Genomic DNA, 22,794 nt, shown 5'->3' with positions numbered 1-22,794 from the left:
TTAGGAGATATGGGCAAAAGAAGTTTTTCATATAAAAATTTCAATTTTTTTAGGTTTTCGGTGGATTTTTCAATTTTTTGGGGGTGGTCACGAATTAAAGTCCTTTTCGCTCTAGGACGCACATTTAAAGAAATATGGGCAAAAGAAGTTTTTCATATAAAAATTTAAATTTTTTAAGGTTTTGGGTGGATTTTTCAATTTTTTGGGGGTGGTCATGAATTAAAGTCCTTTTCGCTATAAGACGCATATTTAAGGAGATATGGGCAAAAGAAGGTTTTCATATAAAAATTTCAATTTTTTTAGGTTTTGGGTGGATTTTTCAATTTGTTGGGGGTGGTCACGAATTAAAGTCCTTTTCGCTCTAGGACGCATATTTAAGGAGATATGGGCAAAAGAAGTTTTTCATATAAAAATTTCAAATTTTTTAGGTTTTGGGTGGATTTTTCATTTTTTTTGGGTGGTCACGAATAGTCCTTTTCGCTCTAGGACGCTTAGTTTAGGAGATATGGGCAAAAGAAGTTTTTCATATAAAAATTTCAATTTTTTTAGGTTTTGGGTGGATTTTTCAATTTTTTGGGGGTGGTCACGAATTAAAGTCCTTTTCGCTCTAGGACGCATATTTAAGGAGATATGGGCAATAGAAGTTTTTCATATAAAAATTTAAATTTTTTTAGGTTTTGGGTGGATTTTTCAATTTTGTGGGGGTGGTCACGAATTAAAGTCCTTTTCGCTATAAGACGCATATTTAAGGAGATATGGGCAAAAGAAGGTTTTCATATAAAAATTTCAATTTTTTTAGGTTTTGGGTGGATTTTTCAATTATTTGAGGGTGGTCACGAATTAAAGTCCTGTTCGCTCTAGGACGCATATTTAAGGAGATATGGGCAAAAGAAGTTTTTCATATAAAAATTTCAATTTTTTTAGGTTTTGGGTGGATTTTTCAATTTTTTGGGGGTGGTCACGAATTAAAGTCCTTTTCGCTCTAGGACGCATATTTAAAGAGATATGGGGTGGTCCTTTTCGCTCTAGGACGCATATTTAAGGAGATATGGGCAAAAGAAGGTTTTCATATAAAAATTTCAATTTTTTTAGGTTTTGGATGGATTTTTCAATTGTTTGAGGGTGGTCACGAATTAAAGTCCTTTTCGCTCTAGGACGCATATTTAAGGAGATATGGGCAAAAGAAGTTTTTCATATAAAAATTTCATTTTTTTTAGGTTTTGGGTGGATTTTTCAATTTTTTGGGGGTGGTCACGAATTAAAGTCCTTTTCGCTCTAGTACGCTTAGTTTAGGAGATATGGGCAAAAGAAGTTTTTCATATAAAAATTTCAATTTTTTTAGGTTTTGGGTGGATTTTTCAATTTTTTGGGGGTGGTCACGAATTAAAGTCCTTTTCGCTCTAGGACGCATATTTAAGGAGATATGGGCAAAAGAAGTTTTTCATATAAAAATTTAAATTTTTTTAGGTTTTGGGTGGATTTTTCAATTTTTTGGGGGTGGTCACGAATTAAAGTCCTTTTCGCTCTAGGACGCATATTTAAGGAGATATGGGCAAAAGAAGTTTTTCGTATAAAAATTTAAATTTTTTTAGGTTTTGGGTGGATTTTTCAATTTTTTGGGGGTGGTCACGAATTAAAGTCCTTTTCGCTATAAGACGCATATTTAAGGAGATATGGGCAAAAGAAGGTTTTCATATAAAACATTTCAATTTTTTTAGGTTTTGGGTGGATTTTTCAATTTTTTGGGGGTGGTCACGAATTAAAGTCCTTTTCGCTCTAAGACGCTTAGTTTAGGAGATATGGGCAAAAGAAGTTTTTCATATAAAAATTTCAATTTTTTTAGGTTTTGGGTGGATTTTTCAATTTTTTGGGGGTGGTCACGAATTAAAGTCCTTTTCGCTCTAGGACGCATATTCAAAGAGATATGGGGTGGTCCTTTTCGCTCTAGGACGCATATTTAAGGAGATATGGACAAAAGAAGGTTTTCATATAAAAATTTCAATTTTTTTAGGTTTTGGGTGGATTTTTCAATTTTTTGAGGGTGGTCACGAATTAAAGTCCTTTTCGCTCTAGGACGCATATTTAAGGAGATATGGGCAAAAGAAGTTTTTCATATAAAAATTTCAATTTTTTTAGGTTTTGTGTGGATTTATCAATTTTTTGTGGGTGGTCACGAATTAAAGTCCTTTTCGCTCTAGGACGCTTAGTTTAGGAAATATGGGCAAAAGAAGTTTTTCGTATAAAAATTTCAATTTTTTTAGGGTTTGGGTGGATTTTTCAATTTTTTGGGGGTGGTCACGAATTAAAGTCCTTTTCGCTCTAGGACGCATATTTAAGGAGATATGGGCAAAAGAAGTTTTTCATATAAAAATTTCAATTTTTTTAGGTTTTGGGTGGATTTTTCAATTTTTTGGGGGTGGTCACGAATTAAAGTCCTTTTCGCTCTAGGACGCATATTTAAGGAGATATGGGCAAAAGAAGTTTTTCATATAAAAACTTCAATTTTTTTAGGTTTTGGGTGGATTTTTCAATTTTTTGGGGGTGGTCACGAATTATAGTCCTTTTCGCTCTAGGACGCTTAGTTTAGGAGATATGGGCAAAAGAAGTTTTTCATATAAAAATTTCAATTTTTTTAGGTTTTGGGCGGATTTTTCAATTTTTTGGGGGTGGTCACGAATTGAAGTCCTTTTCGCTCTAGGACGCATATTTAAGGAGATATTGGCAAAAGAAGTTTTTCGTATAAAAATTTAAATTTTTTTAGGTTTTGGGTGGATTTTTCAATTGTTTGGGGGTGGTCACGAATTAAAGTCCTTTTCGCTCTAGGACGCATATTTAAGGAGATATGGGCAAAAGAAGTTTTTCATATAAAAACTTCAATTTTTTTAGGTTTTGGGTGGATTTTTCAATTTTTTGGGGTGGTCACGAATTATAGTCCTTTTCGCTCTAGGACGCTTAGTTTAGGAGATATGGGCAAAAGAAGTTTTTCATATAAAAATTTCAATTTTTTTAGGTTTTGGGTGGATTTTTCAATTTTTTGGGGGTGGTCACGAATTAAAGTCCTTTTCGCTCTAGGACTCATATTTAAGGAGATATGGGCAAAAGAAGGTGTTCATATAAAAATTTCAATTTTTTTAGGTTTTGGGTGGATTTTTCAATTTTTTGGGGGTGGTCACGAATTAAAGTCCTTTTCGCTCTAGGACGCATATTTAAGGAGATATGGGCAAAAGAAGTTTTTCGTATAAAAATTTAAATTTTTTTTAGGTTTTGGGTGGATTTTTCAATTTTTTGGGGGTGGTCACGAATTAAAGTCCTTTTCGCTCTAGGACGCATATTTAAGGAGATATGGGCAAAAGAAGTTTTTCATATAAAAATTTCAATTTTTTTAGGTTTTGGGTGGATTTTTAAATTTTTTGGGGTGGTCACGAATTAAAGTCCTTTTCGCTATAAGACGCATATTTAAGGAGATATGGGCAAAAGAAAGTTTTCATATAACAATTTGAATTTTTTTAGTTTTTGGGTGGATTTTTCAATTTTTTGGGGGTGGTCACGAATTAAAGTCCTTTTCGCTCTAGGACGCATATTTAAGGAGATCTGGGCAAAAGAAGTTTTTCATATAAAAATTTCAATTTTTTTAGGTTTTGGGTGGATTTTTCAATTTTTTGAGGGTGGTCACGAATTAAAGTCCTTTTCGCTCTAGGACGCTTAGTTTAGGAGATATGGGCAAAAGAAGTTTTTCATATAAAAATTTCAATTTTTTTAGGTTTTGGGTGGATTTTTCAATTTTTTGGGGGTGGTCACGAATTAAAGTCCTTTTCGCTCTAGGACGCATATTTAAAGAGATATGGGCAAAAGAAGTTTTTCATATAAAAATTTCAATTTTTTTAGGTTTTGGGTGGATTTTTCAATTTTTTGGGGAGGTCACGAATTAAAGTCCTTTTCGCTCTAGGACGCATATTTAAGGAGATATGGGCAATAGAAGGTTTCCATATAAAAATTTCAATTTTTTTAGGTTTTGGGTGGATTTTTCAATTGTTTGGGGGTGGTCACGAATTAAAGTCCTTTTCGTTCTAGGACGCATATTTAAGGAGATATGGGCAAAAGAAGTTTTTCATATAAAAATTTCAATTTTTTTAGGTTTTGGGTGGATTTTTCAATTTTTTTGGGGGTGGTCACGAATTAAAGTCCTTTTCGCTCTAGGACGCATATTCAAAGAGATATGGGGTGGTCCTTTTCGCTCTAGGACGCATATTTAAGGAGATATGGGCAAAAGAAGGTTTTCATATAAAAATTTCAATTTTTTTAGGTTTTGGGTGGATTTTTCAATTTTTTGAGGGTGGTCACGAATTAAAGTCCTTTTCGCTCTAGGACGCATATTTAAGGAGATATGGGCAAAAGAAGTTTTTCATATAAAAATTTCAATTTTTTTAGGTTTTGGGTGGATTTTTCAATTTTTTGTGGGTGGTCACGAATTAAAGTCCTTTTCGCTCTAGGACGCTTAGTTTAGGAGATATGGGCAAAAGAAGTTTTTCATATAAAAATTTCAATTTTTTTAGGTTTTGGGTGGATTTTTCAATTTTTTGGGGGTGGTCACGAATTAAAGTCCTTTTCGCTCTAGGACGCATATTTAAGGAGATATGGGCAAAAGAAGTTTTTCATATAAAAATTTCAATTTTTTTAGGTTTTGGGTGGATTTTTCAATTTTTTGGGGGTGGTCACGAATTAAAGTCCTTTTCGCTCTAAGACGCTTAGTTTAGGAGATATGGGCAAAAGAAGTTTTTCATATAAAAATTTCAATTTTTTTAGGTTTTGGGTGGATTTTTCAATTTTTTGGGGTGGTCACGAATTAAAGTCCTTTTCGCTCTAGGACGCATATTCAAAGAGATATGGGGTGGTCCTTTTCGCTCTAGGACGCATATTTAAGGAGATATGGGCAAAAGAAGGTTTTCATATAAAAATTTCAATTTTTTTAGGTTTTGGGTGGATTTTTCAATTTTTTGAGGGTGGTCACGAATTAAAGTCCTTTTCGCTCTAGGACGCATATTTAAGGAGATATGGGCAAAAGAAGTTTTTCATATAAAAATTTCAATTTTTTTAGGTTTTGGGTGGATTTTTCAATTTTTTGTGGGTGGTCACGAATTAAAGTCCTTTTCGCTCTAGGACGCTTAGTTTAGGAGATATGGGCAAAAGAAGTTTTTCGTATAAAAATTTCAATTTTTTTAGGGTTTGGGTGGATTTTTCAATTTTTTGGGGGTGGTCACGAATTAAAGTCCTTTTCGCTCTAGGACGCATATTTAAGGAGATATGGGCAAAAGAAGTTTTTCATATAAAAATTTCAATTTTTTTAGGTTTTGGGTGGATTTTTCAATTTTTTGGGGGGTGGTCACGAATTAAAGTCCTTTTCGCTCTAGGACGCATATTTAAAGAGATATGGGCAAAAGAAGTTTTTCATATAAAAATTTCAATTTTTTTAGGTTTTGGGTGGATTTTTCAATTTTTTGGGGTGGTCACGAATTAAAGTCCTTTTCGCTCTAGGACGCATATTTAAGGAGATATGGGCAAAAGAAGGTTTCCATATAAAAATTTCAATTTTTTTAGGTTTTGGGTGGATTTTTCAATTGTTTGGGGGTGGTCACGAATTAAAGTCCTTTTCGTTCTAGGACGCATATTTAAGGAGATATGGGCAAAAGAAGTTTTTCATATAAAAATTTCAATTTTTTTAGGTTTTGGGTGGATTTTTCAATTTTTTGGGGGTGGTCACGAATTAAAGTCCTTTTCGCTCTAGGACGCATATTCAAAGAGATATGGGGTGGTCCTTTTCGCTCTAGGACGCATATTTAAGGAGATATGGGCAAAAGAAGGTTTTCATATAAAAATTTCAATTTTTTTAGGTTTTGGGTGGATTTTTCAATTTTTTGAGGGTGGTCACGAATTAAAGTCCTTTTCGCTCTAGGACGCATATTTAAGGAGATATGGGCAAAAGAAGTTTTTCATATAAAAATTTCAATTTTTTTAGGTTTTGGGTGGATTTTTCAATTTTTTGTGGGTGGTCACGAATTAAAGTCCTTTTCGCTCTAGGACGCTTAGTTTAGGAGATATGGGCAAAAGAAGTTTTTCATATAAAAATTTCAATTTTTTTAGGTTTTGGGTGGATTTTTCAATTTTTTGGGGGTGGTCACGAATTAAAGTCCTTTTCGCTCTAGGACGCATATTCAAAGAGATATGGGGTGGTCCTTTTCGCTCTAGGACGCATATTTAAGGAGATATGGGCAAAAGAAGGTTTTCATATAAAAATTTCAATTTTTTTAGGTTTTGGGTGGATTTTTCAATTTTTTGAGGGTGGTCACGAATTAAAGTCCTTTTCGCTCTAGGACGCTTAGTTTAGGAGATATGGGCAAAAGAAGTTTTTCATATAAAAATTTCAATTTTTTTAGGTTTTGGGTGGATTTTTCAATTTTTTGGGGGTGGTCACGAATTAAAGTCCTTTTCGCTCTAGGACGCATATTCAAAGAGATATGGGGTGGTCCTTTTCGCTCTAGGACGCATATTTAAGGAGATATGGGCAAAAGAAGTTTTTCATATAAAAATTTCAATTTTTTTAGGTTTTGGGTGGATTTTTCAATTTTTTGTGGGTGGTCACGAATTAAAGTCCTTTTCGCTCTAGGACGCTTAGTTTAGGAGATATGGGCAAAAGAAGTTTTTCATATAAAAATTTCAATTTTTTTAGGTTTTGGGTGGATTTTTCAATTTTTTGGGGGTGGTCACGAATTAAAGTCCTTTTCGCTCTAGGACGCATATTCAAAGAGATATGGGGTGGTCCTTTTCGCTCTAGGACGCATATTTAAGGAGATATGGGCAAAAGAAGGTTTTCATATAAAAATTTCAATTTTTTTAGGTTTTGGGTGGATTTTTCAATTTTTTGAGGGTGGTCACGAATTAAAGTCCTTTTCGCTCTAGGACGCATATTTAAGGAGATATGGGCAAAAGAAGTTTTTCATATAAAAATTTCAATTTTTTTAGGTTTTGGGTGGATTTTTCAATTTTTTGTGGGTGGTCACGAATTAAAGTCCTTTTCGCTCTAGGACGCTTAGTTTAGGAGATATGGGCAAAAGAAGTTTTTCGTATAAAAATTTCAATTTTTTTAGGGTTTGGGTGGATTTTTCAATTTTTTGGGGGTGGTCACGAATTAAAGTCCTTTTCGCTCTAGGACGCATATTTAAGGAGATATGGGCAAAAGAAGTTTTTCATATAAAAATTTCAATTTTTTTAGGTTTTGGGTGGATTTTTCAATTTTTTGGGGGTGGTCACGAATTAAAGTCCTTTTCGCTCTAGGACGCATATTTAAGGAGATATGGGCAAAAGAAGTTTTTCATATAAAAACTTCAATTTTTTTAGGTTTTGGGTGGATTTTTCAATTTTTTGGGGGTGGTCACGAATTATAGTCCTTTTCGCTCTAGGACGCTTAGTTTAGGAGATATGGGCAAAAGAAGTTTTTCATATAAAAATTTCAATTTTTTTAGGTTTTGGGCGGATTTTTCAATTTTTTGGGGGTGGTCACGAATTGAAGTCCTTTTCGCTCTAGGACGCATATTTAAGGAGATATTGGCAAAAGAAGTTTTTCGTATAAAAATTTAAATTTTTTTAGGTTTTGGGTGGATTTTTCAATTTTTTGGGGGTGGTCACGAATTAAAGTCCTTTTCGCTCTAGGACGCATATTTAAGGAGATATGGGCAAAAGAAGTTTTTCATATAAAAACTTCAATTTTTTTAGGTTTTGGGTGGATTTTTCAATTTTTTGGGGTGGTCACGAATTATAGTCCTTTTCGCTCTAGGACGCTTAGTTTAGGAGATATGGGCAAAAGAAGTTTTTCATATAAAAATTTCAATTTTTTTAGGTTTTGGGTGGATTTTTCAATTTTTTGGGGGTGGTCACGAATTAAAGTCCTTTTCGCTCTAGGACGCATATTTAAGGAGATATGGGCAAAAGAAGGTGTTCATATAAAAATTTCAATTTTTTTAGGTTTTGGGTGGATTTTTCAATTTTTTGGGGGTGGTCACGAATTAAAGTCCTTTTCGCTCTAGGACGCATATTTAAGGAGATATGGGCAAAAGAAGTTTTTCGTATAAAAATTTCAATTTTTTTTAGGTTTTGGGTGGATTTTTCAATTTTTTGGGGGTGGTCACGAATTAAAGTCCTTTTCGCTCTAGGACGCATATTTAAGGAGATATGGGCAAAAGAAGTTTTTCATATAAAAATTTCAATTTTTTTAGGTTTTGGGTGGATTTTTAAATTTTTTGGGGGTGGTCACGAATTAAAGTCCTTTTCGCTATAAGACGCATATTTAAGGAGATATGGGCAAAAGAAGGTTTTCATATAAAAATTTGAATTTTTTTAGGTTTTGGGTGGATTTTTCAATTTTTTGGGGGTGGTCACGAATTAAAGTCCTTTTCGCTCTAGGACGCATATTTAAGGAGATATGGGCAAAAGAAGTTTTTCATATAAAAATTTCAATTTTTTTAGGTTTTGGGTGGATTTTTCAATTGTTTGAGGGTGGTCACGAATTAAAGTCCTTTTCGCTCTAGGACGCTTAGTTTAGGAGATATGGGCAAAAGAAGTTTTTCATATAAAAATTTCAATTTTTTTAGGTTTTGGGTGGATTTTTCAATTTTTTGGGGGTGGTCACGAATTAAAGTCCTTTTCGCTCTAGGACGCCTATTTAAAGAGATATGGGCAAAAGAAGTTTTTCATATAAAAATTTCAATTTTTTTAGGTTTTGGGTGGATTTTTCAATTTTTTGGGGTGGTCACGAATTAAAGTCCTTTTCGCTCTAGGACGCATATTTAAGGAGATATGGGCAAAAGAAGGTTTCCATATAAAAATTTCAATTTTTTTAGGTTTTGGGTGGATTTTTCAATTGTTTGGGGGTGGTCACGAATTAAAGTCCTTTTCGTTCTAGGACGCATATTTAAGGAGATATGGGCAAAAGAAGTTTTTCATATAAAAATTTCAATTTTTTTAGGTTTTGGGTGGATTTTTCAATTTTTTGGGGGTGGTCACGAATTAAAGTCCTTTTCGCTCTAGGACGCATATTTAAGGAGATATGGGCAAAAGAAGTTTTTCATATAAAAACTTGAATTTTTTTAGGTTTTGGGTGGATTTTTCAATTTTTTGGGGGTGGTCACGAATTATAGTCCTTTTCGCTCTAGGACGCTTAGTTTAGGAGATATGGGCAAAAGAAGTTTTTCATATAAAAATTTCAATTTTTTTAGGTTTTGGGTGGATTTTTCAATTTTTTGGGGGTGGTCACGAATTAAAGTCCTTTTCGCTCTAGGACGCATATTTAAGGAGATATGGGCAAAAGAAGTTTTTCGTATAAAAATTTCAATTTTTTTAGGTTTTGGGTGGATTTTTCAATTTTTTGGGGGTGGTCACGAATTAAAGTCCTTTTCGCTCTAGGACGCATATTTAAGGAGATATGGGCAAAAGAAGTTTTTCATATAAAAACTTCAATTTTTTTAGGTTTTGGGTGGATTTTTCAATTTTTTGGGGTGGTCACGAATTATAGTCCTTTTCGCTCTAGGACGCTTAATTTAGGAGATATGGGCAAAAGAAGTTTTTCATATAAAAATTTAAATTTTTTTAGGTTTTGGGTGGATTTTTCAATTTTTTGGGGGTGGTCACGAATTAAAGTCCTTTTTGCTCTAGGACGCATATTTAAAGAGATATGGGCAAAAGAAGTTTTTCATATAAAAATTTCAATTTTTTTAGGTTTTGGGTGGATTTTTCAATTTTTTGGGGTGGTCACGAATTAAAGTCCTTTTTGCTCTAGGACGCATATTTAAGGAGATATGGGCAAAAGAAGGTTTCCATATAAAAATTTCAATTTTTTTAGGTTTTGGGTGGATTTTTCAATTGTTTGGGGGTGGTCACGAATTAAAGTCCTTTTCGCTCTAGGACGCATATTTAAGGAGATATGGGCAAAAGAAGTTTTTCATATAAAAATTTCAATTTTTTTAGGTTTTGGGTGGATTTTTCAATTTTTTGGGGGTGGTCACGAATTAAAGTCCTTTTCGGTCTAGGACGCTTAGTTTAGGAGATATGGGCAAAAGAAGTTTTTCATATAAAAATTTCAATTTTTTTAGGTTTTGGGTGGATTTTTCAATTTTTTGGGGGTGGTCACGAATTAAAGTCCTTTTCGCTCTAGTACGCTTAGTTTAGGAGATATGGGCAAAAGAAGTTTTTCATATAAAAATTTCACTTTTTTTAGGTTTTGGGTGGATTTTTCAATTTTTTGGTGGTGGTCACGAATTAAAGTCCTTTTCGCTCTAGGACGCATATTTAAGGAGATATGGGCAAAAGAAGTTTTTCATATAAAAACTTGAATTTTTTTAGGTTTTGGGTGGATTTTTCAATTTTTTGGGGGTGGTCACGAATTATAGTCCTTTTCGCTCTAGGACGCTTAGTTTAGGAGATATGGGCAAAAGAAGTTTTTCATATAAAAATTTCAATTTTTTTAGGTTTTGGGTGGATTTTTCAAATTTTTGTGGGTGGTCACGAATTAAAGTCCTTTTCGCTCTAGGACGCATATTTAAGGAGATATGGGCAAAAGAAGTTTTTCGTATAAAAATTTAAATTTTTTTAGGTTTTGGGTGGATTTTTCAATTTTTTGGGGGTGGTCACGAATTAAAGTCCTTTTCGCTCTAGGACGCATATTTAAGGAGATATGGGCAAAAGAAGTTTTTCATATAAAAACTTCAATTTTTTTAGGTTTTGGGTGGATTTTTCAATTTTTTGGGGTGGTCACGAATTATAGTCCTTTTCGCTCTAGGACGCTTAGTTTAGGAGATATGGGCAAAAGAAGTTTTTCATATAAAAATTTCAATTTTTTTAGGTTTTGGGTGGATTTTTCAATTTTTTGGGGGTGGTCACGAATTAAAGTCCTTTTCGCTCTAGGACGCATATTTAAGGAGATATGGGCAAAAGAAGTTTTTCGTATAAAAATTTAAATTTTTTTAGGTTTTGGGTGGATTTTTCAATTTTTTGGGGGTGGTCACGAATTAAAGTCCTTTTCGCTCTAGGACGCATATTTAAGGAGATATGGGCAAAAGAAGGTGTTCATATAAAAATTTCAATTTTTTTAGGTTTTGGGTGGATTTTTCAATTTTTTGGGGGTGGTCACGAATTAAAGTCCTTTTCGCTCTAGGACGCATATTTAAGGAGATATGGGCAAAAGAAGTTTTTCGTATAAAAATTTCAATTTTTTTTAGGTTTTGGGTGGATTTTTCAATTTTTTGGGGGTGGTCACGAATTAAAGTCCTTTTCGCTCTAGGACGCATATTTAAGGAGATATGGGCAAAAGAAGTTTTTCATATAAAAATTTCAATTTTTTTAGGTTTTGGGTGGATTTTTCAATTTTTTGGGGGTGGTCACGAATTAAAGTCCTTTTCGCTCTAGGACGCTTAGTTTAGGAGATATGGGCAAAGAAGGTTTTCATATAAAAATTTCAATTTTTTTAGGTTTTGGGTGGATTTTTCAATTTTTTGGGGGTGGTCACGAATTAAAGTCCTTTTCGCTCTAGGACGCATATTTAAGGAGATATGGGCAAAAGAAGTTTTTCATATAAAAATTTCAATTTTTTTAGGTTTTGGGTGGATTTTTCAATTTTTTGGGGGTGGTCACGAATTAAAGTCCTTTTCGCTCTAGGACGCATATTTAAGGAGATATGGGCAAAAGAAGTTTTTCATATAAAAATTTCAATTTTTTTAGGTTTTGGGTGGATTTTTCAATTTTTTGGGGGTGGTCACGAATTAAAGTCCTTTTCGCTATAAGACGCATATTTAAGGAGATATGGGCAAAAGAAGGTTTTCATATAAAAATTTCAATTTTTTTAGGTTTTGGGTGGATTTTTCAATTTGTTGGGGGTGGTCACGAATTAAAGTCCTTTTCGCTCTAGGACGCATATTTAAGGAGATATGGGCAAAAGAAGTTTTTCATATAAAAATTTCAATTTTTTTAGGTTTTGGGTGGATTTTTCAATTTTTTTGGGTGGTCACGAATAGTCCTTTTCGCTCTAGGACGCTTAGTTTAGGAGATATTGGCAAAAGAAGTTTTTCATATAAAAATTTCAATTTTTTTAGGTTTTGGTTGGATTTTTCAATTTTTTGGGGGTGGTCACGAATTAAAGTCCTTTTCGCTCTAGGACGCATATTTAAGGAGATATGGGCAAAAGAAGTTTTTCATATAAAAATTTCAATTTTTTTAGGTTTTGGGTGGATTTTTCAATTTTTTGGGGGTGGTCACGAATTAAAGTCTTTTTCGCTCTAGGACGCATATTTAAGGAGATATGGGCAAAAGAAGTTTTTCATATAAAAATTTCAATTTTTTTAGGTTTTGGGTGGATTTTTCAATTTTTTAGGGGTGGTCACGAATTAAAGTCCTTTTCGCTATAAGACGCATATTTAAGGAGATATGGGCAAAAGAAGGTTTTCATATAAAACATTTCAATTTTTTTAGGTTTTGGGTGGATTTTTCAATTTTTTGGGGGTGGTCACGAATTAAAGTCCTTTTCGCTCTAGGACGCATATTTAAAGAGATATGGGGTGGTCCTTTTCGCTCTAGGACGCATATTTAAGGAGATATGGGCAAAAGAAGGTTTTCGTATAAAAATTTCAATTTTTTTAGGTTTTGGGTGGATTTTTCAATTTTTTGAGGGTGGTCACGAATTAAAGTCCTTTTCGCTCTAGGACGCATATTTAAGGAGATATGGGCAAAAGAAGTTTTTCATATAAAAATTTCAATTTTTTTAGGTTTTGGGTGGATTTTTCAATTTTTTGGGGGTGGTCACGAATTAAAGTCCTTTTTGCTCTAGGACGCATATTTAAGGAGATATGGGCAAAAGAAGTTTTTCGTATAAAAATTTCAATTTTTTTAGGGTTTGGGTGGATTTTTCAATTTTTTGGGGGTGGTCACGAATTACAGTCCTTTTCGCTCTAGGACGCATATTTAAGGAGATATGGGCAAAAGAAGTTTTTCATATAAAAATTTCAATTTTTTTTAGGTTTTGGGTGGATTTTTCAATTTTTTGGGGTGGTCACGAATTAAAGTCCTTTTCGCTCTAGGACGCATATTTAAGGAGATATGGGCAAAAGAAGTTTTTCATATAAAAACTTCAATTTTTTAGGTTTTGGGTGGATTTTTCAATTTTTTGGGGGTGGTCACGAATTAAAGTCCTTTTCGCTCTAGGACGCATATTTAAGGAGATATGGGCAAAAGAAGTTTTTCATATAAAAATTTCAATTTTTTTAGGTTTTGGGTGGATTTTTCAATTTTTTGGGGGTGGTCACGAATTAAAGTCCTTTTCGCTCTATGACGTATATTTAAGGAGATATGGGCAAAAGAAGTTTTTCGTATAAAAATTTAAATTTTTTTAGGTTTTGGGTGGATTTTTCAATTTTTTGGGGGTGGTCACGAATTAAAGTCCTTTTCGCTCTAGGACGCATATTTAAGGAGATATGGGCAAAAGAAGTTTTTCATATAAAAACTTCAATTTTTTTAGGTTTTGGGTGGATTTTTCAATTTTTTGGGGTGGTCACGAATTATAGTCCTTTTCGCTCTAGGACGCTTAGTTTAGGAGATATGGGCAAAAGAAGTTTTTCATATAAAAATTTCAATTTTTTTAGGTTTTGGGTGGATTTTTCAATTTTTTGGGGGTGGTCACGAATTAAAGTCCTTTTCGCTCTAGGACGCATATTTAAGGAGATATGGGCAAAAGAAGGTGTTCATATAAAAATTTCAATTTTTTAGGTTTTGGGTGGATTTTTCAATTTTTTGGGGTGGTCACGAATTATAGTCCTTTTCGCTCTAGGACGCATATTTAAGGAGATATGGGCAAAAGAAGTTTTTCATATAAAAATTTCAATTTTTTTAGGTTTTGGGTGGATTTTTCAATTTTTTGGGGGTGGTCACGAATTAAAGTCATTTTCGCTATAAGACGCATATTTAAGGAGATATGGGCAAAAGAAGTTTTTCATATAAAAATTTAAATTTTTTTAGGTTTTGGGTGGATTTTTCAATTTTTTGGGGTGGTCACGAATTATAGTCCTTTTCGCTCTAGGACGCTTAGTTTAGGAGATATGGGCAAAAGAAGTTTTTCATATAAAAATTTCAATTTTTTTAGGTTTTGGGTGGATTTTTCAATTTTTTGGGGGTGGTCACGAATTAAAGTCCTTTTCGCTCTAGGACGCATATTTAAGGAGATATGGGCAAAAGAAGTTTTTCATATAAAAATTTCAATTTTTTTAGGTTTTGGGTGGATTTTTCAATTTTTTGGGGGTGGTCACGAATTAAAGTCCTTTTCGCTCTAGGACGCTTAGTTTAGGAGATATGGGCAAAAGAAGTTGTTCATATAAAAATTTCAATTTTTTTAGGTTTTGGGTGGATTTTTCAATTTTTTGGGGGTGGTCATGAATTAAAGTCCTTTTCGCTATAAGACGCATATTTAAGGAGATATGGGCAAAGGAAGGTTTTCATATAAAAATTTCAATTTTTTTAGGTTTTGGGTGGATTTTTAAATTTTTTGGGGGTGGTCACGAATTAAAGTCCTTTTCGCTATAAGACGCATATTTAAGGAGATATGGGCAAAAGAAGGTTTTCATATAAAAATTTGAATTTTTTTAGGTTTTGGGTGGATTTTTCAATTTTTTGGGGGTGGTCACGAATTAAAGTCCTTTTCGCTCTAGGACGCATATTTAAGGAGATATGGGCAAAAGAAGTTTTTCATATAAAAATTTCAATTTTTTTAGGTTTTGGGTGGATTTTTCAATTGTTTGAGGGTGGTCACGAATTAAAGTCCTTTTCGCTCTAGGACGCTTAGTTTAGGAGATATGGGCAAAAGAAGTTTTTCATATAAAAATTTCAATTTTTTTAGGTTTTGGGTGGATTTTTCAATTTTTTGGGGGTGGTCACGAATTAAAGTCCTTTTCGCTCTAGGACGCATATTTAAAGAGATATGGGCAAAAGAAGTTTTTCATATAAAAATTTCAATTTTTTTAGGTTTTGGGTGGATTTTTCAATTTTTTGGGGTGGTCACGAATTAAAGTCCTTTTCGCTCTAGGACGCATATTTAAGGAGATATGGGCAAAAGAAGGTTTCCATATAAAAATTTCAATTTTTTTAGGTTTTGGGTGGATTTTTCAATTGTTTGGGGGTGGTCACGAATTAAAGTCCTTTTCGTTCTAGGACGCATATTTAAGGAGATATGGGCAAAAGAAGTTTTTCATATAAAAATTTCAATTTTTTTAGGTTTTGGGTGGATTTTTCAATTTTTTGGGGGTGGTCACGAATTAAAGTCCTTTTCGCTCTAGGACGCATATTTAAGGAGATATGGGCAAAAGAAGTTTTTCATATAAAAACTTGAATTTTTTTAGGTTTTGGGTGGATTTTTCAATTTTTTGGGGGTGGTCACGAATTATAGTCCTTTTCGCTCTAGGACGCTTAGTTTAGGAGATATGGGCAAAAGAAGTTTTTCATATAAAAATTTCAATTTTTTTAGGTTTTGGGTGGATTTTTCAATTTTTTGGGGGTGGTCACGAATTAAAGTCCTTTTCGCTCTAGGACGCATATTTAAGGAGATATGGGCAAAAGAAGTTTTTCGTATAAAAATTTAAATTTTTTTAGGTTTTGGGTGGATTTTTCAATTTTTTGGGGGTGGTCACGAATTAAAGTCCTTTTCGCTCTAGGACGCATATTTAAGGAGATATGGGCAAAAGAAGTTTTTCATATAAAAACTTCAATTTTTTTAGGTTTTGGGTGGATTTTTCAATTTTTTGGGGTGGTCACGAATTATAGTCCTTTTCGCTCTAGGACGCTTAATTTAGGAGATATGGGCAAAAGAAGTTTTTCATATAAAAATTTCAATTTTTTTAGGTTTTGGGTGGATTTTTCAATTTTTTGGGGGTGGTCACGAATTAAAGTCCTTTTTGCTCTAGGACGCATATTTAAAGAGATATGGGCAAAAGAAGTTTTTCATATAAAAATTTCAATTTTTTTAGGTTTTGGGTGGATTTTTCAATTTTTTGGGGTGGTCACGAATTAAAGTCCTTTTCGCTCTAGGACGCATATTTAAGGAGATATGGGCAAAAGAAGGTTTCCATATAAAAATTTCAATTTTTTTAGGTTTTGGGTGGATTTTTCAATTGTTTGGGGGTGGTCACGAATTAAAGTCCTTTTTGCTCTAGGACGCATATTTAAAGAGATATGGGCAAAAGAAGTTTTTCATATAAAAATTTCAATTTTTTTAGGTTTTGGGTGGATTTTTCAATTTTTTGGGGTGGTCACGAATTAAAGTCCTTTTTGCTCTAGGACGCATATTTAAGGAGATATGGGCAAAAGAAGGTTTCCATATAAAAATTTCAATTTTTTTAGGTTTTGGGTGGATTTTTCAATTGTTTGGGGGTGGTCACGAATTAAAGTCCTTTTCGCTCTAGGACGCATATTTAAGGAGATATGGGCAAAAGAAGTTTTTCATATAAAAATTTCAATTTTTTTAGGTTTTGGGTGGATTTTTCAATTTTTTGGGGGTGGTCACGAATTAAAGTCCTTTTCGGTCTAGGACGCTTAGTTTAGGAGATATGGGCAAAAGAAGTTTTTCATATAAAAATTTCAATTTTTTTAGGTTTTGGGTGGATTTTTCAATTTTTTGGGGGTGGTCACGAATTAAAGTCCTTTTCGCTCTAGTACGCTTAGTTTAGGAGATATGGGCAAAAGAAGTTTTTCATATAAAAATTTCACTTTTTTTAGGTTTTGGGTGGATTTTTCAATTTTTTGGTGGTGGTCACGAATTAAAGTCCTTTTCGCTCTAGGACGCATATTTAAGGAGATATGGGCAAAAGAAGTTTTTCATATAAAAACTTGAATTTTTTTAGGTTTTGGGTGGATTTTTCAATTTTTTGGGGGTGGTCACGAATTATAGTCCTTTTCGCTCTAGGACGCTTAGTTTAGGAGATATGGGCAAAAGAAGTTTTTCATATAAAAATTTCAATTTTTTTAGGTTTTGGGTGGATTTTTCAAATTTTTGTGGGTGGTCACGAATTAAAGTCCTTTTCGCTCTAGGACGCATATTTAAGGAGATATGGGCAAAAGAAGTTTTTCGTATAAAAATTTAAATTTTTTTAGGTTTTGGGTGGATTTTTCAATTTTTTGGGGGTGGTCACGAATTAAAGTCCTTTTCGCTCTAGGACGCATATTTAAGGAGATATGGGCAAAAGAAGTTTTTCATATAAAAACTTCAATTTTTTTAGGTTTTGGGTGGATTTTTCAATTTTTTGGGGTGGTCACGAATTATAGTCCTTTTCGCTCTAGGACACTTAGTTTAGGAGATATGGGCAAAAGAAGTTTTTCATATAAAAATTTCAATTTTTTTAGGTTTTGGGTGGATTTTTCAATTTTTTGGGGGTGGTCACGAATTAAAGTCCTTTTCGCTCTAGGACGCATATTTAAGGAGATATGGGCAAAAGAAGTTTTTCGTATAAAAATTTAAATTTTTTTAGGTTTTGGGTGGATTTTTCAATTTTTTGGGGGTGGTCACGAATTAAAGTCCTTTTCGCTCTAGGACGCATATTTAAGGAGATATGGGCAAAAGAAGGTGTTCATATAAAAATTTCAATTTTTTTAGGTTTTGGGTGGATTTTTCAATTTTTTGGGGGTGGTCACGAATTAAAGTCCTTTTCGCTCTAGGACGCATATTTAAGGAGATATGGGCAAAAGAAGTTTTTCGTATAAAAATTTCAATTTTTTTTAGGTTTTGGGTGGATTTTTCAATTTTTTGGGGGTGGTCACGAATAGTCCTTTTCGCTCTAGGACGCTTAGTTTAGGAGATATTGGCAAAAGAAGTTTTTCATATAAAAATTTCAATTTTTTTAGGTTTTGGTTGGATTTTTCAATTTTTTGGGGGTGGTCACGAATTAAAGTCCTTTTCGCTCTAGGACGCATATTTAAGGAGATATGGGCAAAAGAAGTTTTTCATATAAAAATTTCAATTTTTTTAGGTTTTGGGTGGATTTTTCAATTTTTTGGGGGTGGTCACGAATTAAAGTCTTTTTCGCTCTAGGACGCATATTTAAGGAGATATGGGCAAAAGAAGTTTTTCATATAAAAATTTCAATTTTTTTAGGTTTTGGGTGGATTTTTCAATTTTTTAGGGGTGGTCACGAATTAAAGTCCTTTTCGCTATAAGACGCATATTTAAGGAGATATGGGCAAAAGAAGGTTTTCATATAAAACATTTCAATTTTTTTAGGTTTTGGGTGGATTTTTCAATTTTTTGGGGGTGGTCACGAATTAAAGTCCTTTTCGCTCTAGGACGCTTAGTTTAGGAGATATGGGCAAAAGAAGTTTTTCATATAAAAATTTCAATTTTTTTAGGTTTTGGGTGGATTTTTCAATTTTTTGGGGGTGGTCACGAATTAAAGTCCTTTTCGCTCTAGGACGCATATTTAAAGAGATATGGGGTGGTCCTTTTCGCTCTAGGACGCATATTTAAGGAGATATGGGCAAAAGAAGGTTTTCGTATAAAAATTTCAATTTTTTTAGGTTTTGGGTGGATTTTTCAATTTTTTGAGGGTGGTCACGAATTAAAGTCCTTTTCGCTCTAGGACGCATATTTAAGGAGATATGGGCAAAAGAAGTTTTTCATATAAAAATTTCAATTTTTTTAGGTTTTGGGTGGATTTTTCAATTTTTTGGGGGTGGTCACGAATTAAAGTCCTTTTTGCTCTAGGACGCATATTTAAGGAGATATGGGCAAAAGAAGTTTTTCGTATAAAAATTTCAATTTTTTTAGGGTTTGGGTGGATTTTTCAATTTTTTGGGGGTGGTCACGAATTACAGTCCTTTTCGCTCTAGGACGCATATTTAAGGAGATATGGGCAAAAGAAGTTTTTCATATAAAAATTTCAATTTTTTTTAGGTTTTGGGTGGATTTTTCAATTTTTTGGGGTGGTCACGAATTAAAGTCCTTTTCGCTCTAGGACGCATATTTAAGGAGATATGGGCAAAAGAAGTTTTTCATATAAAAACTTCAATTTTTTAGGTTTTGGGTGGATTTTTCAATTTTTTGGGGGTGGTCACGAATTAAAGTCCTTTTCGCTCTAGGACGCATATTTAAGGAGATATGGGCAAAAGAAGTTTTTCATATAAAAATTTCAATTTTTTTAGGTTTTGGGTGGATTTTTCAATTTTTTGGGGGTGGTCACGAATTAAAGTCCTTTTCGCTCTATGACGTATATTTAAGGAGATATGGGCAAAAGAAGTTTTTCGTATAAAAATTTAAATTTTTTTAGGTTTTGGGTGGATTTTTCAATTTTTTGGGGGTGGTCACGAATTAAAGTCCTTTTCGCTCTAGGACGCATATTTAAGGAGATATGGGCAAAAGAAGTTTTTCATATAAAAACTTCAATTTTTTTAGGTTTTGGGTGGATTTTTCAATTTTTTGGGGTGGTCACGAATTATAGTCCTTTTCGCTCTAGGACGCTTAGTTTAGGAGATATGGGCAAAAGAAGTTTTTCATATAAAAATTTCAATTTTTTTAGGTTTTGGGTGGATTTTTCAATTTTTTGGGGGTGGTCACGAATTAAAGTCCTTTTCGCTCTAGGACGCATATTTAAGGAGATATGGGCAAAAGAAGGTGTTCATATAAAAATTTCAATTTTTTAGGTTTTGGGTGGATTTTTCAATTTTTTGGGGTGGTCACGAATTATAGTCCTTTTCGCTCTAGGACGCATATTTAAGGAGATATGGGCAAAAGAAGTTTTTCATATAAAAATTTCAATTTTTTTAGGTTTTGGGTGGATTTTTCAATTTTTTGGGGGTGGTCACGAATTAAAGTCATTTTCGCTATAAGACGCATATTTAAGGAGATATGGGCAAAAGAAGTTTTTCATATAAAAATTTAAATTTTTTTAGGTTTTGGGTGGATTTTTCAATTTTTTGGGGTGGTCACGAATTATAGTCCTTTTCGCTCTAGGACGCTTAGTTTAGGAGATATGGGCAAAAGAAGTTTTTCATATAAAAATTTCAATTTTTTTAGGTTTTGGGTGGATTTTTCAATTTTTTGGGGGTGGTCACGAATTAAAGTCCTTTTCGCTCTAGGACGCATATTTAAGGAGATATGGGCAAAAGAAGTTTTTCATATAAAAATTTCAATTTTTTTAGGTTTTGGGTGGATTTTTCAATTTTTTGGGGGTGGTCACGAATTAAAGTCCTTTTCGCTCTAGGACGCTTAGTTTAGGAGATATGGGCAAAAGAAGTTGTTCATATAAAAATTTCAATTTTTTTAGGTTTTGGGTGGATTTTTCAATTTTTTGGGGGTGGTCATGAATTAAAGTCCTTTTCGCTATAAGACGCATATTTAAGGAGATATGGGCAAAGGAAGGTTTTCATATAAAAATTTCAATTTTTTTAGGTTTTGGGTGGATTTTTAAATTTTTTGGGGGTGGTCACGAATTAAAGTCCTTTTCGCTATAAGACGCATATTTAAGGAGATATGGGCAAAAGAAGGTTTTCATATAAAAATTTGAATTTTTTTAGGTTTTGGGTGGATTTTTCAATTTTTTGGGGGTGGTCACGAATTAAAGTCCTTTTCGCTCTAGGACGCATATTTAAGGAGATATGGGCAAAAGAAGTTTTTCATATAAAAATTTCAATTTTTTTAGGTTTTGGGTGGATTTTTCAATTGTTTGAGGGTGGTCACGAATTAAAGTCCTTTTCGCTCTAGGACGCTTAGTTTAGGAGATATGGGCAAAAGAAGTTTTTCATATAAAAATTTCAATTTTTTTAGGTTTTGGGTGGATTTTTCAATTTTTTGGGGGTGGTCACGAATTAAAGTCCTTTTCGCTCTAGGACGCATATTTAAAGAGATATGGGCAAAAGAAGTTTTTCATATAAAAATTTCAATTTTTTTAGGTTTTGGGTGGATTTTTCAATTTTTTGGGGTGGTCACGAATTAAAGTCCTTTTCGCTCTAGGACGCATATTTAAGGAGATATGGGCAAAAGAAGGTTTCCATATAAAAATTTCAATTTTTTTAGGTTTTGGGTGGATTTTTCAATTGTTTGGGGGTGGTCACGAATTAAAGTCCTTTTCGTTCTAGGACGCATATTTAAGGAGATATGGGCAAAAGAAGTTTTTCATATAAAAATTTCAATTTTTTTAGGTTTTGGGTGGATTTTTCAATTTTTTGGGGGTGGTCACGAATTAAAGTCCTTTTCGCTCTAGGACGCATATTTAAGGAGATATGGGCAAAAGAAGTTTTTCATATAAAAACTTGAATTTTTTTAGGTTTTGGGTGGATTTTTCAATTTTTTGGGGGTGGTCACGAATTATAGTCCTTTTCGCTCTAGGACGCTTAGTTTAGGAGATATGGGCAAAAGAAGTTTTTCATATAAAAATTTCAATTTTTTTAGGTTTTGGGTGGATTTTTCAATTTTTTGGGGGTGGTCACGAATTAAAGTCCTTTTCGCTCTAGGACGCATATTTAAGGAGATATGGGCAAAAGAAGTTTTTCGTATAAAAATTTAAATTTTTTTAGGTTTTGGGTGGATTTTTCAATTTTTTGGGGGTGGTCACGAATTAAAGTCCTTTTCGCTCTAGGACGCATATTTAAGGAGATATGGGCAAAAGAAGTTTTTCATATAAAAACTTCAATTTTTTTAGGTTTTGGGTGGATTTTTCAATTTTTTGGGGTGGTCACGAATTATAGTCCTTTTCGCTCTAGGACGCTTAATTTAGGAGATATGGGCAAAAGAAGTTTTTCATATAAAAATTTAAATTTTTTTAGGTTTTGGGTGGATTTTTCAATTTTTTGGGGGTGGTCACGAATTAAAGTCCTTTTTGCTCTAGGACGCATATTTAAAGAGATATGGGCAAAAGAAGTTTTTCATATAAAAATTTCAATTTTTTTAGGTTTTGGGTGGATTTTTCAATTTTTTGGGGTGGTCACGAATTAAAGTCCTTTTCGCTCTAGGACGCATATTTAAGGAGATATGGGCAAAAGAAGGTTTCCATATAAAAATTTCAATTTTTTTAGGTTTTGGGTGGATTTTTCAATTGTTTGGGGGTGGTCACGAATTAAAGTCCTTTTCGCTCTAGGACGCATATTTAAGGAGATATGGGCAAAAGAAGTTTTTCATATAAAAATTTCAATTTTTTTAGGTTTTGGGTGGATTTTTCAATTTTTTGGGGGTGGTCACGAATTAAAGTCCTTTTCGGTCTAGGACGCTTAGTTTAGGAGATATGGGCAAAAGAAGTTTTTCATATAAAAATTTCAATTTTTTTAGGTTTTGGGTGGATTTTTCAATTTTTTGGGGGTGGTCACGAATTAAAGTCCTTTTCGCTCTAGTACGCTTAGTTTAGGAGATATGGGCAAAAGAAGTTTTTCATATAAAAATTTCAATTTTTTTAGGTTTTGGGTGGATTTTTCAATTTTTTGGTGGTGGTCACGAATTAAAGTCCTTTTCGCTCTAGGACGCATATTTAAGGAGATATGGGCAAAAGAAGTTTTTCATATAAAAACTTGAATTTTTTTAGGTTTTGGGTGGATTTTTCAATTTTTTGGGGGTGGTCACGAATTATAGTCCTTTTCGCTCTAGGACGCTTAGTTTAGGAGATATGGGCAAAAGAAGTTTTTCATATAAAAATTTCAATTTTTTTAGGTTTTGGGTGGATTTTTCAAATTTTTGTGGGTGGTCACGAATTAAAGTCCTTTTCGCTCTAGGACGCATATTTAAGGAGATATGGGCAAAAG

This window comes from Haematobia irritans, chromosome 3 (genome assembly GCF_050003625.1).
Source record: "Haematobia irritans isolate KBUSLIRL chromosome 3, ASM5000362v1, whole genome shotgun sequence".
NCBI lineage: Eukaryota > Metazoa > Arthropoda > Insecta > Diptera > Muscidae > Haematobia > Haematobia irritans.
The sequence above is the reverse complement of the archived record's forward strand: the minus strand, read 5'-3'. Positions refer to the sequence as shown.